Raw genomic sequence first — 10,909 nt, 5'->3', positions numbered from 1 at the left:
AAAAACAAATAAAATCAGTGTCTCATTCTAGATGGAAAGCCAGGGAGTAAAAGTAGAAACTGATAAACTTGTTTTGTTTGTAAGCTCTGTTTCTCTCACACACTTGGGGAAAAAAACTGTACGAGGTCAGAAGACATGTTGTTCAGAGATCAATATAGTTAAGTTTTTTTTTTATGTGAACAGGACACAGAAAATGTGTGGCCATAAAGGAGCTTAAAAGAAGAGTGAGTCGGATGCAATAGTTTGCTAATAGGAGATTCTTTGACATACAGTATATGGTGGAGGTTGGGAACTGTATTCATGAAAATGTTCGACTTCTACACCTTAGTTGCTCTTGAGGCCAGCTCGGTTTTATTGTACTCTCTGCATAGAGTACAACAAAACCCACAAGTGGGCCAACAGTTGCTGACTCTACTCATTTTATTCTCAAATGTGCAAGAAGAGTTCAGTGAATGTGTTAGACAGACATTACTACACGACAGTGCAGACCAACAAGGTTGAACACAGATTACTGTAATCCCGTGATGCTGAAAAGTTCAAGCTCCGCACATAAATTCAACCCCTCACAGCCTCGATTATACTTGGACTCAAAGTGATTTGTGACATTTAATTAGTTGGCTGTGTCTTCATAAAAAGTTTGTCTAATTACAACTGCAGTGTTTTAGCACTTGGAAGAACAGATAAAATTTGAAAGAAATAAAAATGCCTGAAATGTGAAGTTGAATCATTCTTTTAAAGTAAACTAACAGCTTTGACAACTTATTTTAACCTCTCTTTTAGAGTTTTGCCATTGCAGCTTATTTTTTTGTTTTGTTTTTTTTTAGCACTGCCTCACAGTTTTCCTCCATTTTGGATCACTTGGCATTTTGTGTGAGAGAGCTGTTTTCTCTCTGTCAATCACTGACAGGAAGAGATGGCCATCTGTAAGCTCTTGGCTAAGTTTTATTTCCTGTGCTATGAGGAGAGGTGAAGAAAAAGCGAGAATAATCATTTTGCCCTCAACATGGCTATTGTACACTGTGAATGATTGCAGTCCTCATGACTAATCTTGGCTGTTTTACTTGTGCACGCCAAAGCAGTCTATCAATCTTGCAAGACAAAAGCATGCTACACTGAGCCAAGATCTTACTGATGCTCATGGCATATGATTCATAGAAGACAGGCATCTAAATATAAAGGTGATTATAAGAATGATTTCTCTTTTAATTCACTCATAATGCTGCATACAAGAAGCTGTTGTTTAACAGAAAACTGGTTTTATTACAAAATACATATTTGGTTTTGTTATTTTTTCTAGAAATCTGTACAAATTATAAGATTTAGAGATTTTAACAGACCTTTGTTCAAAATAGTATACTATTTTATCTGGATTATACATATTTGCAGGTCGTTATTCTTCTCATTTGATGCATAACACTTGAAAGCTTTTGGTTCCTGCTGTGGAGAGCCGACATATGAAATATTTTAAGTATTGTAAGGAACAGAAAAGACTTTGGAGTTGCGCTACAATGCAAATGAGTTTTGCAGTGGTTAAAAGTGGAATCTGCGATCCTGGACAGATTGTTGATATTTACCTAGTTAGCATATTTAAAAAGTCAACATGTGCTAGATTTACCATCCCTTTGTCCACCTTTTTTCCCCACATCTCCCTTCCCTCTCCCTTTTCCTTGTCCAAAACACACTGGAATAGTGTTGTGTGGATTGGTCTCCTTTACAAAGCCACAGCTGTTTGCAAACACCAGAATTTTTTATTTTTTGCACACACACTAAGCCACCTGCTAGTGGACATTGAGGAGATATTCACAAAAATTGACAATAACTCTCCTGGATTAGAATCGCTCACTTTACCTTTAATTTGGTGCCGTATATTTACGTAGAGCAAACACTTCAGAGTGACAAATGAATTCAAATAAGCGTTTCAAAAACATAAAAATGATTAAGTTACAAATTGCGGGTCCCTGCAGGACACAACAGTTTTGACTCACAGGAATCATTCTGGGAGTTTATTACTTACTTGCAGAGTCAAACTGCAGCAGCATCTATAGGAGTATCTCCACAACAACAGAGTTTCACAAATTTGCACTTGGGGAACAACGCAATTAATTACTTATAATTATGAATTATCCCAACGTGGAGACAGGATTGGTCGGCATCAATGGTGTTGATGATTGGTTGCTAATTGATTCATTCATTAATTTTGATTAGAATTATTTGAAGTGACGAGGCAGAAGACGAAGGGTATGCAGTTTACCTTTCAGACAATGCATTGTGGATTTGCTTTATTACCTGGTTGCACCACCAGGTGGAGCTTTGTCAACAGTTTTATCATATGGAGTTACAGGTGTTTTTGCTGACTGCCCCTTAAGAGCATTTTCCCAGCATCTTGACTAATACTACTCCAGTGAATGCATCACTTCATTGTCTAGACCAGAGGTTATATTAATTCTACTATAAGAATACCGAGAATAGAATAACATGTTAACAGCTTAATTATGATATTCATAACGTGCTGATCTGCTGTTTACTTGATCTGTTTTTGGAATTAATTATGTAACCAAGCTGATTTTGCATTTCAATGATTTAAAGATTAGTGATGTGGGAGATACTGGTTGAAGAAATTGTTCAAAACTTGCTTTTCTAATATGTGAACATGTTCAATAAGAATAGTCTTAAATTCATACCAAGTTTGTTGAGTTCCTATCCAGAAGTCTGGCTGGGTTTATTAAATGGCAACTGTTTTTATTTCCACCACAGGGTAAAGTGGTAAAAGTCTTTCTCATCATTACAAACTTTGCTTTCCCACAACATTTGATTCATTGCGTTGCCGTTGGAACTCTCTCAAGTGCCACTATATGTTCAAATCAGTTTTTGCTTTTGGCCTCATGTTATAAGCAAATTATTGTGAATTTCCCTTCATCTGATGACAGTTCGGTGGCAGGCAAGATTAAAATTTCTCATCTCCGCTTTAAGGTTATTGCTCAAATGTTGAAATGAGGGATAATTTTTGGCCCCCTCAATTCATCGAGTCTTGAATTGTGAGTCATGTTGAATATTATCAACTGTGTCCTCAAACCAGGAGCTTTTTCACCTAATGCGTCCTCCTTTCCCCCAGTTTTCCATACTGTGGTTGTTGATGCATAATCTACCTCCCCTGATGGCCTGGGGATGGATGCACATGGAGTCACGAGCCGCTTCTTTTTACCTGCCAGTGGGGAGCTTCACTGAGAAGGGGTGATGCCTGCTGAGGTTCATGCTACCACCCCTCACATCCCATATTTGCAAAGGATCTTGAACCACCCGGGGGGAGTCCCTAGTTCGGTGACAAGGACATGATCCCTTATTGGCTGCTTGTCCTTGAACGCTGCCAATTTCTGTTTGTTGGAACACACAGCCAAGCTGGAGGTACAGCTGTTGGGAACTGAACCTTGAACCTGGGTCTTTGGAGTGTTTTGCTCCTGGGCCTCCCGAGGTTCCCACAGAGGTATTTTATAGATATTGGCACGATATAATGACCACATACTTGGATTCACTTGTACTGCTCCACAAATACCACTCAAAGCAAGTTTGTGGGCACATTGGCATCCAAAAATATGATGCTGCTGGAGGCTGTATGCCTTGCTCAAGGGCACACCACCACTCCGAGCGCTGAGTTTATGTGCTGGTGTGCTTCAGCCTCTTCATAGTGATTCATATTGTGGGCCCAGTCAGCCTGCAGTGTACTCTTCTAAAATCCCTCCCTGGTTCTGCATGTGAAACTAGAGGTTTTTATGATATAGCTTGACTTCTTGCCACAAAGGCATCGTTTAACTCTTCGCTGCTCTGCTGTCTTCCCAAAGAAAGACGAACACATAGCCGATTTCAACATTTTTAGAATGACTTTTTTTGTGTTTGAACTAGGCAGTTGGCGTAACAGTTGGCTTAGTTTTATGTGAGCGTACTCAACAGTGCTCATGTTGCCCACTCAGTGCCTCTCTGCTCTGAAGGTACCGGACTACCATGTGTACAACACAAGACAAATTTAGCCCCGGCTTTTACTGGAAGCAGATGGTATGGTATTATGCCGAAGATACTGTACTGACACTGATGACTCTTCCAGTCGGCCCACTCAGCATCTCTGCTCTTTTCCTCCTCCACTGAGACTCAAAATATTAAACATAATGGGCCATTTTTGGCTTGTAAGAGGAAATTGGCGCAGTGGAGAGCTTAATTTTTCTCCCATTCTTTTTTAATTTCTTCCTTTTGCCCTGTCCTCCGTCAGCTGCCCAGCTTTCTCTTCCTCCTTCAGGATAATGTGAACCCATCAACACACTGTCAGCAGGCCTTACTATTGCTGCTGTTATTATGTGACTGTGTGATTTCCACCTGCAGGAACTTTATGTAGGCAATTAAAGTTTTTTTTTTTTTTATAGACAAAAGGGGAAATGAGTATTGTTGAATCGAGAGAATAGCCTTTTGTGCAGCTCAAGCCATTATTATCTCCGCCTTTGTTTGTAACCAAGCTGTAGTCGACATTTTTAGAAATACTGAGGGCATACTACTCCTACACTACACAGGAGATCTTGGAGACTTGAGTGTAGACCTCAGCCTTTCAGGAAAAACATAATCATTTAAGACAGTACTAACCACTCCTGTCCTCTGGCCAATATAGCTTTGAAATAAAACAAATTTAAAAGCTCTTGATCAGTTGAATCAGGTATGTGAGTTCCTGGATCAAGAATCGTCCTCAGGTAATTAATAATTGAATATATGAAACAAATTACATTGGATATATTATATTTGACTGAATAAATATTGCTTGTGGGAAAATCAATGTAGTACAGCAGATTTTTAGGGCACACAACATGTGCTTTCTGGGTTGATGATATCTTATGTCACTGTATATTAATTCCAGTCAATGTAAGCCTGTTATTAACATGTATAAAACACACTGTATGGCAATATAAATCCATAAATCCTTCTGCAATATTTTATTTTTGTTGCAACTGAAAACATCATCCCCCTTCACTTTATTAATTACATTTTTTTTAAATTCATATTTGACAAATGGAAATTGTCTGTATGATTTTGGATTATTAGAATTTATTTCTTGCTACTTTTAAGCAGCTTTAGTTTTTTAATTAGGTTTGACAGCTTTGTAGAGTTTCAAATGAAGGGTCAGGTTTTGTAGCTGATATAATTTGTGTCAGCCGCTGCACTCTGCACAAAACCTCTTGGTTTGTTTTCTGAAACGGTACAAAAACCGCTAGAAGGTACTTTTGCATTGCTGCCAACTTGGTTATTATTTAAAAGTTACTTTTCCGATTTTTAAATAATCTGGCTCTCCACTGTCTGGAGTAGAAACTTGGAAATTCTCTTAACAGAGCTGTAGTGCATCACATTATATGCCGCAAGCAAAGCATATTGCATTAAAGATGACTTTTTCTCTTTATTGTCTTACCTCGACATTCAATCATCAATATTAAAAATATTGTAAAATGTTGTATACAGTAGGTTTTATCCGAATGTATTTATATTCCATCCATGTCATCCTTTGCAGCATAGCAAACATCCCTTTCTAATGTAACTTTTGGGTTTATTCCCTCTGAGAATTATGGCTGGATAGCGAGACAGTGAGCAGCACCGCTGGGAGACCATGGTAGGTGACACTGACAGGCACATAGAGAGGCAGTGTCAGGAGATGATGGGTTGGGCATTTCAGGAAGCAAAAATACAACGGGAAAGAAGAGGATTCTACATCCCTCTCTGGAGAACTTCAAGGGGAAAAGTGATGTGCTGTGATTATGATGATAATGCGTGACGACTTAGCATCATGGATAAAGGGGTTAGAAGTTTGGATTTCAAAACAAGTTAGCACTTGATACCAAATCCACCCAGAAATGTGTGTGTGCTTTCTGAAGAGTATGTGTAGCAGTTAACTTTTTGACAGTGTAAGGCGCACTGTATGTTTGTTCTGAGTGCAGGGTGCTCTGTGGCTGCAGCAGCTCTGTCTAGGGACCACAGCAATGACAGCAGGCTCATTTGCTGCATGATTATCGACGTGGCCGCCTACATACACACTCACGCAGTTTGACTCGCACACAAAGACACTACACGCACTGTTTCTTGTTTAAGCCAATTATGCAGGCCAGTAACCTGCCATATGGCTGCTGCTAGTTCAGAATCTGTATTTGTGCAGATTGTGTGGGTATGGATGGTGTCATTATAACACAAAGTCAGATCGAGCCTGAGGCCACAGAGCAGATGACAGTGAAAGAGAAATCTTAACCAGTGCCAACAGTCCGGCACTGTCTAGGCAACTGTTGGGGCAACATGCTCAAGATGAATCAAATAAGTATCTCTTTATCTGTCCATCAAGTTAGTCAACTTATGTTTAATGAATTCCCATTTCATGATCTTCAAAGGCCCTCTATTGCCCTCCTTTTCTGCAAACTAATTAAAGTCTCACACATCCCCACAATGTGTCTTTCAATTTTTCAGATACTGCAAAGATGATTAATTTTTACCATGACTGTATCGGCCTGTTAGCCTAGCCAGGCTAGACCCATGTTTCTGAAGGCACAAGGGTCTAGGCACGCTCGACAGGGAGGGAGGCGGCCTAAAAGGTTGTCTATCAAATCACTCTGCAGCAATTGGGTAGGTATACAACCAATCAGCGCAACAAATAGGCTCCTAGAGCGCCGGAAATCAGAGGATGCGGTAGTTCGGTGAAGCCTTATTTATACAGTCAATGGGTGAAGCTCAAGTATATTACAGACATGTGAACAGAAAGATTATTCAGAGTCGGTGCTAATGGAGCTCAACGACTGTCGTCATTTTTGTTGTCGACCCTGGCAGAGAATTAAATTCGTTGCCGTGTGTTGTCTAGCACGGCTAGGCTAGTTGTTTCCGGTTGTTTCTGTCAGAATCGTCGCGCCTCTGTCGTCACTTAGTTACGCCCGCCTTCTGACTCTACACTTCATGGTGATTGGTCCGGCCAGTTTTAGGAGAATCCAGCCTCGAGCCTTATGGAGGGTAACTAGACCCACCCTGGCAGAGAATTAAATTCGTTGCCGTGGGTTGTCTAGCGCGGCTAGGCTATCGCCCTCTTCTAAATGGGCTGTTTCAGTGTCTGTAGCTTTAAATACAACTGAGATGCTGCTGTCCACACCCCCTTCAGGAAGAAGGCTTTCCCTGTGTCTCTTCTGTGTGAGCCATTGTTTGTAACTCTGTATGGTGAGCTTGCTGGACAGTGTTGTGGTTTTAGAATTTGTATTTTAGCACTATAGAACTGGAAATGGAAATTTCTGCGAGGTCACTGGTGGTTAACATGTGGTCTCAGTAGATTGTATTTCAGTCATTACTTCATGCTTGTGTTGTCTGCCAACAGAAACAGGAAAATATGCAAATGAGAGCAGCTTTATTGGAAATTCAGTTGTATTAAAATACAGTTTATGTGAACACAGAGAGCAGGAAAGAAACAAACCTTGGCACATCAGGCAGCATAAAAACACAGTCAACTATCCACTCCTTGTTGATTGGTTTCAGATTGCTCTTACAGCTTCCACTACCTCTAAAAAATTCCTCAGCTTTAAAATTTCCTGTGGGCATATGATAAATATTCATGGTAACATTAAGCACAATAGCCGCACAACCCACTTATGTAAAGGATTTTCCTCTTGCTGTGGTGACATTGCTATTTAAAAATAATCCACTAGATCTTTTGGTCCTCAGATGATGGGAGCGCATGAAGACTTGTGTTCACTGTTGTAGCCAACTGCAGAACACTTGAAGTACCACGCTTGTTGCTGAGACATTTTACAGTTTGAGAAGCATCTCTACAAAGTAAATAAACGTGGTGGACTGTGAGGCAGCTGCTTGTTTAGAATCACTCAACTAGAAGCTGTGGACAGGATTATGCAAAGTTTGAGCTAGAAGACTATTGGTTCCTCAGTTGGAACGGAGCAGCTTAGTAAAATTCTTACTGGCTGATAAAGCTGTAACTTCTAGTTGTGGCAGGGCTTGAGAAATGACAGATGTAAACACAAAGTAAAATTTTAATGCCTTTTACTTTACACATCCAATTTTATAACAAACACAAAACACAACAAAAATGGATTTTCACCATACAGAGCCTTTAATTTTCATCCAAGAGTGAATTTGTCTGATAGTGGAGCAGAGACGCTGACAAACAGCCACCAAGGTGCAAATATCAGCTGAAGGACCTGAGCATAAAGGAGATTGCTTTTAATTTTTAAGCAACAAGATCAACACTACCACAGTAATCAGTTGTGGATGGATATAATGGAAAGTTAGCATTACTTTGCTTCAAGAGTCACAGTGGCACACTGTTGAACCATTAAGCTGAAAATCCAGCAGCAAATTTGATTAATTTGAGAACTGCAATATCACTCATCTGTGGAGGGAAAAAGTAAACAGCAGAACTTAAAACAATGTGTTACAGATAGTAGGGGTCAGTGCGATGCAATTTTTGTTTTATTAGTCAATTTAAACACAATATTTCTGCACTGGATTTCTAAATTTGAAGTAACTGGGATTCAGTGGCTTTCCTCTAAAATGAGGCTTTATCTTAATGTTTTATCAAAGTGAATATATCTCAATCAAATCTTTAACACTGCCATCCTCATTTTAATAAAATGACAATTTGTTCTTTTGGGCTATTAAATATGATTATCTCCTCTGGTAATCCTGCGTAAAATCCATGAAATTCGTAAAGATGATGGACTACCCACTGTTTTTTTTTTGTTTTTTTTGAAGTGCTGAAAAGGAGATGCTGCCTCGGGCTTAAGAGCACCACTGAGAGATGAGAAAATGCCCCACACCTGCTCAGACCTATTGGGCTCACATATTGATATGCACCAGATCAAGGAAGAGAGGGGGGCTTGTGCTTTTTGCTTTGATGTGTGTAAAACTGAGTGATGCTTGCTTGCAAAAAATGTGTGCATGTGGCCACATAGTCTTCTGTCCTTTTGATATAGTGATGTTTACATTAGTTTTGGAAAGTCCAAGTCTGGATAAACTTTTTAGATTTTGTGACGGCTACGGTAGCAGTCATCGAAGACGCATGTGGTGTCTGACTGAGCACTGATGGTGTCTCGGCTCCTCTCACTGAAAAAGGTTAATGCTTCACAGGCAGTGAGCCACAATACTGTCACAGGGTGTTAAAATTTCTCCATCACTTTAAGTAGACCAAATTCATCCTTCCATTATTCTGTTCCATTATTTCATAAATATTCGAAATTGAAAGGCTCACCTTTTGACAGTTCTGCAAAGCTAACTTAGAATTTTAATGCTGATAGAATGCAATTTCCCACATAAAATTCCACATTGATACGGGAACAATGGGCCATCGGGGTTGGCAGTCGGTCTCTCCTCCTTTATCACTGCTGTTAAATGTTCTCCACAGTCAAATGCAATCATAGGTATACAAATGTACATAATGGAGAAATTAATCATTTTTAACCAGAAAGATGCATGCAAGTCAGTAAGCACAGTAACCACAGTTAGATGCTTTTGCACAAAGCGTGTACCGCTCCACTGTTTGTCAGTCGAGTGCAGATAGACAAATGTGTCATCTGCGGCATTTTATTTTGAAACTTTGAATTAGATGGACATACACTTAATAATGTATTGTACGCAATATTAAAATAACTCTGTGTCCAAGACTAATTAGTCGGCCTAAACAAGACCAAATTTGGCTATAGTATTTCACGTCTGATTATGTACAATTTCCACATCCCTGTTTATGTTGATATCCTACCCTAGTGGCCGTGGTTTAGAAAATCCCACCACTGTGACAGCCTGTCTGGCACCAACCTCCATCAACTACTGTTTCCCAGCAAAGAAAATCAAGCAAATGAATGGATGTAGATGAAGCTGTTCAGCTGCTAGATATGACTCAGCATAGTCTGAGTTCAGATGTCTGTGATTTTTGGATAAATGATGATTATGGGTATTTATCGGAATCAGAGTATGAGTCAAAGCACATTTCCAGTATGCCACCAAAAAGCAAAGAGAAATTCTGTTTGTCAGTAAAACACCTCTGTGTCTTGCAGACCAAGACAAGAAAACGGCCGTCAGGGGGTGGAACAGACTCGTTTGCTAAAAACTGGAGCAAAACTAAGGCACTGCAGGCACTCCAGACACTGAGCTGTTGTAATTTATGAATATGAGAAATGAAATGTTTGCAAGTCAATGTGAAGATAATAAGATAGCATTACAGCTTATTCTGTGCATGGCTGAAGTTGCTGAAGATAAATTTAAACTATGTAATATGAGGCCTTGTGAAGATGGACTGCTGGCTGGATGCAATACAACAATTTCATGTAGTTTCCCATTTATCTCAATTTTAGAAGCCAAAATGTTTGATTACAGAGTAAAAATGTTCAAGAGGGCACATTTCTGCTTCTGTTATGTATCTTTTGCCAAATGTTTTCACGTAATTGTAAAGCCTTTGTCATTTTACCTTTGTCATCCTTATGAAGATAGAACTGCAGTTTGCAATGTAGTATAGTTTTCTGTTTATCACAGCCATCATAAATACTGTTGGCCAAATTATCTTTACCGTCTGTAAACTGCCCATTTTTGGTCTGCACATTTTGGTAAACCCTGTGCTTGTGTTTTTGTCTGTAAGTGTGTCTATTTCTCTGAGTGTTCATCAGTTCCCCAATCCTTACTTTGTGTGTGGAAGAACTGCTTTGGGAAGAGAGAGTATAAGGTTTGAGTTCTTGGATACCAAATCAAAGGGTCCCTGTGACAGCTATATACTACAGTGCTCAGACTCATGGTGTCCTTGCATGATCAAGGCCGCTGTCTGTGCTTCTTGAACTAAAAGCAGTGTATGCAATAAAAGATGAAATGTTTTTGTTGCTCTGCTGCAGATCTGTTCCCAAGCCACCTTGTCAGGTGAAGG

The sequence above is a fragment of the Acanthochromis polyacanthus genome, chromosome 7 (assembly GCF_021347895.1).
Source record: "Acanthochromis polyacanthus isolate Apoly-LR-REF ecotype Palm Island chromosome 7, KAUST_Apoly_ChrSc, whole genome shotgun sequence".
In the NCBI taxonomy this organism is placed as follows: domain Eukaryota; kingdom Metazoa; phylum Chordata; class Actinopteri; family Pomacentridae; genus Acanthochromis; species Acanthochromis polyacanthus.
The sequence above is the reverse complement of the archived record's forward strand: the minus strand, read 5'-3'. Positions refer to the sequence as shown.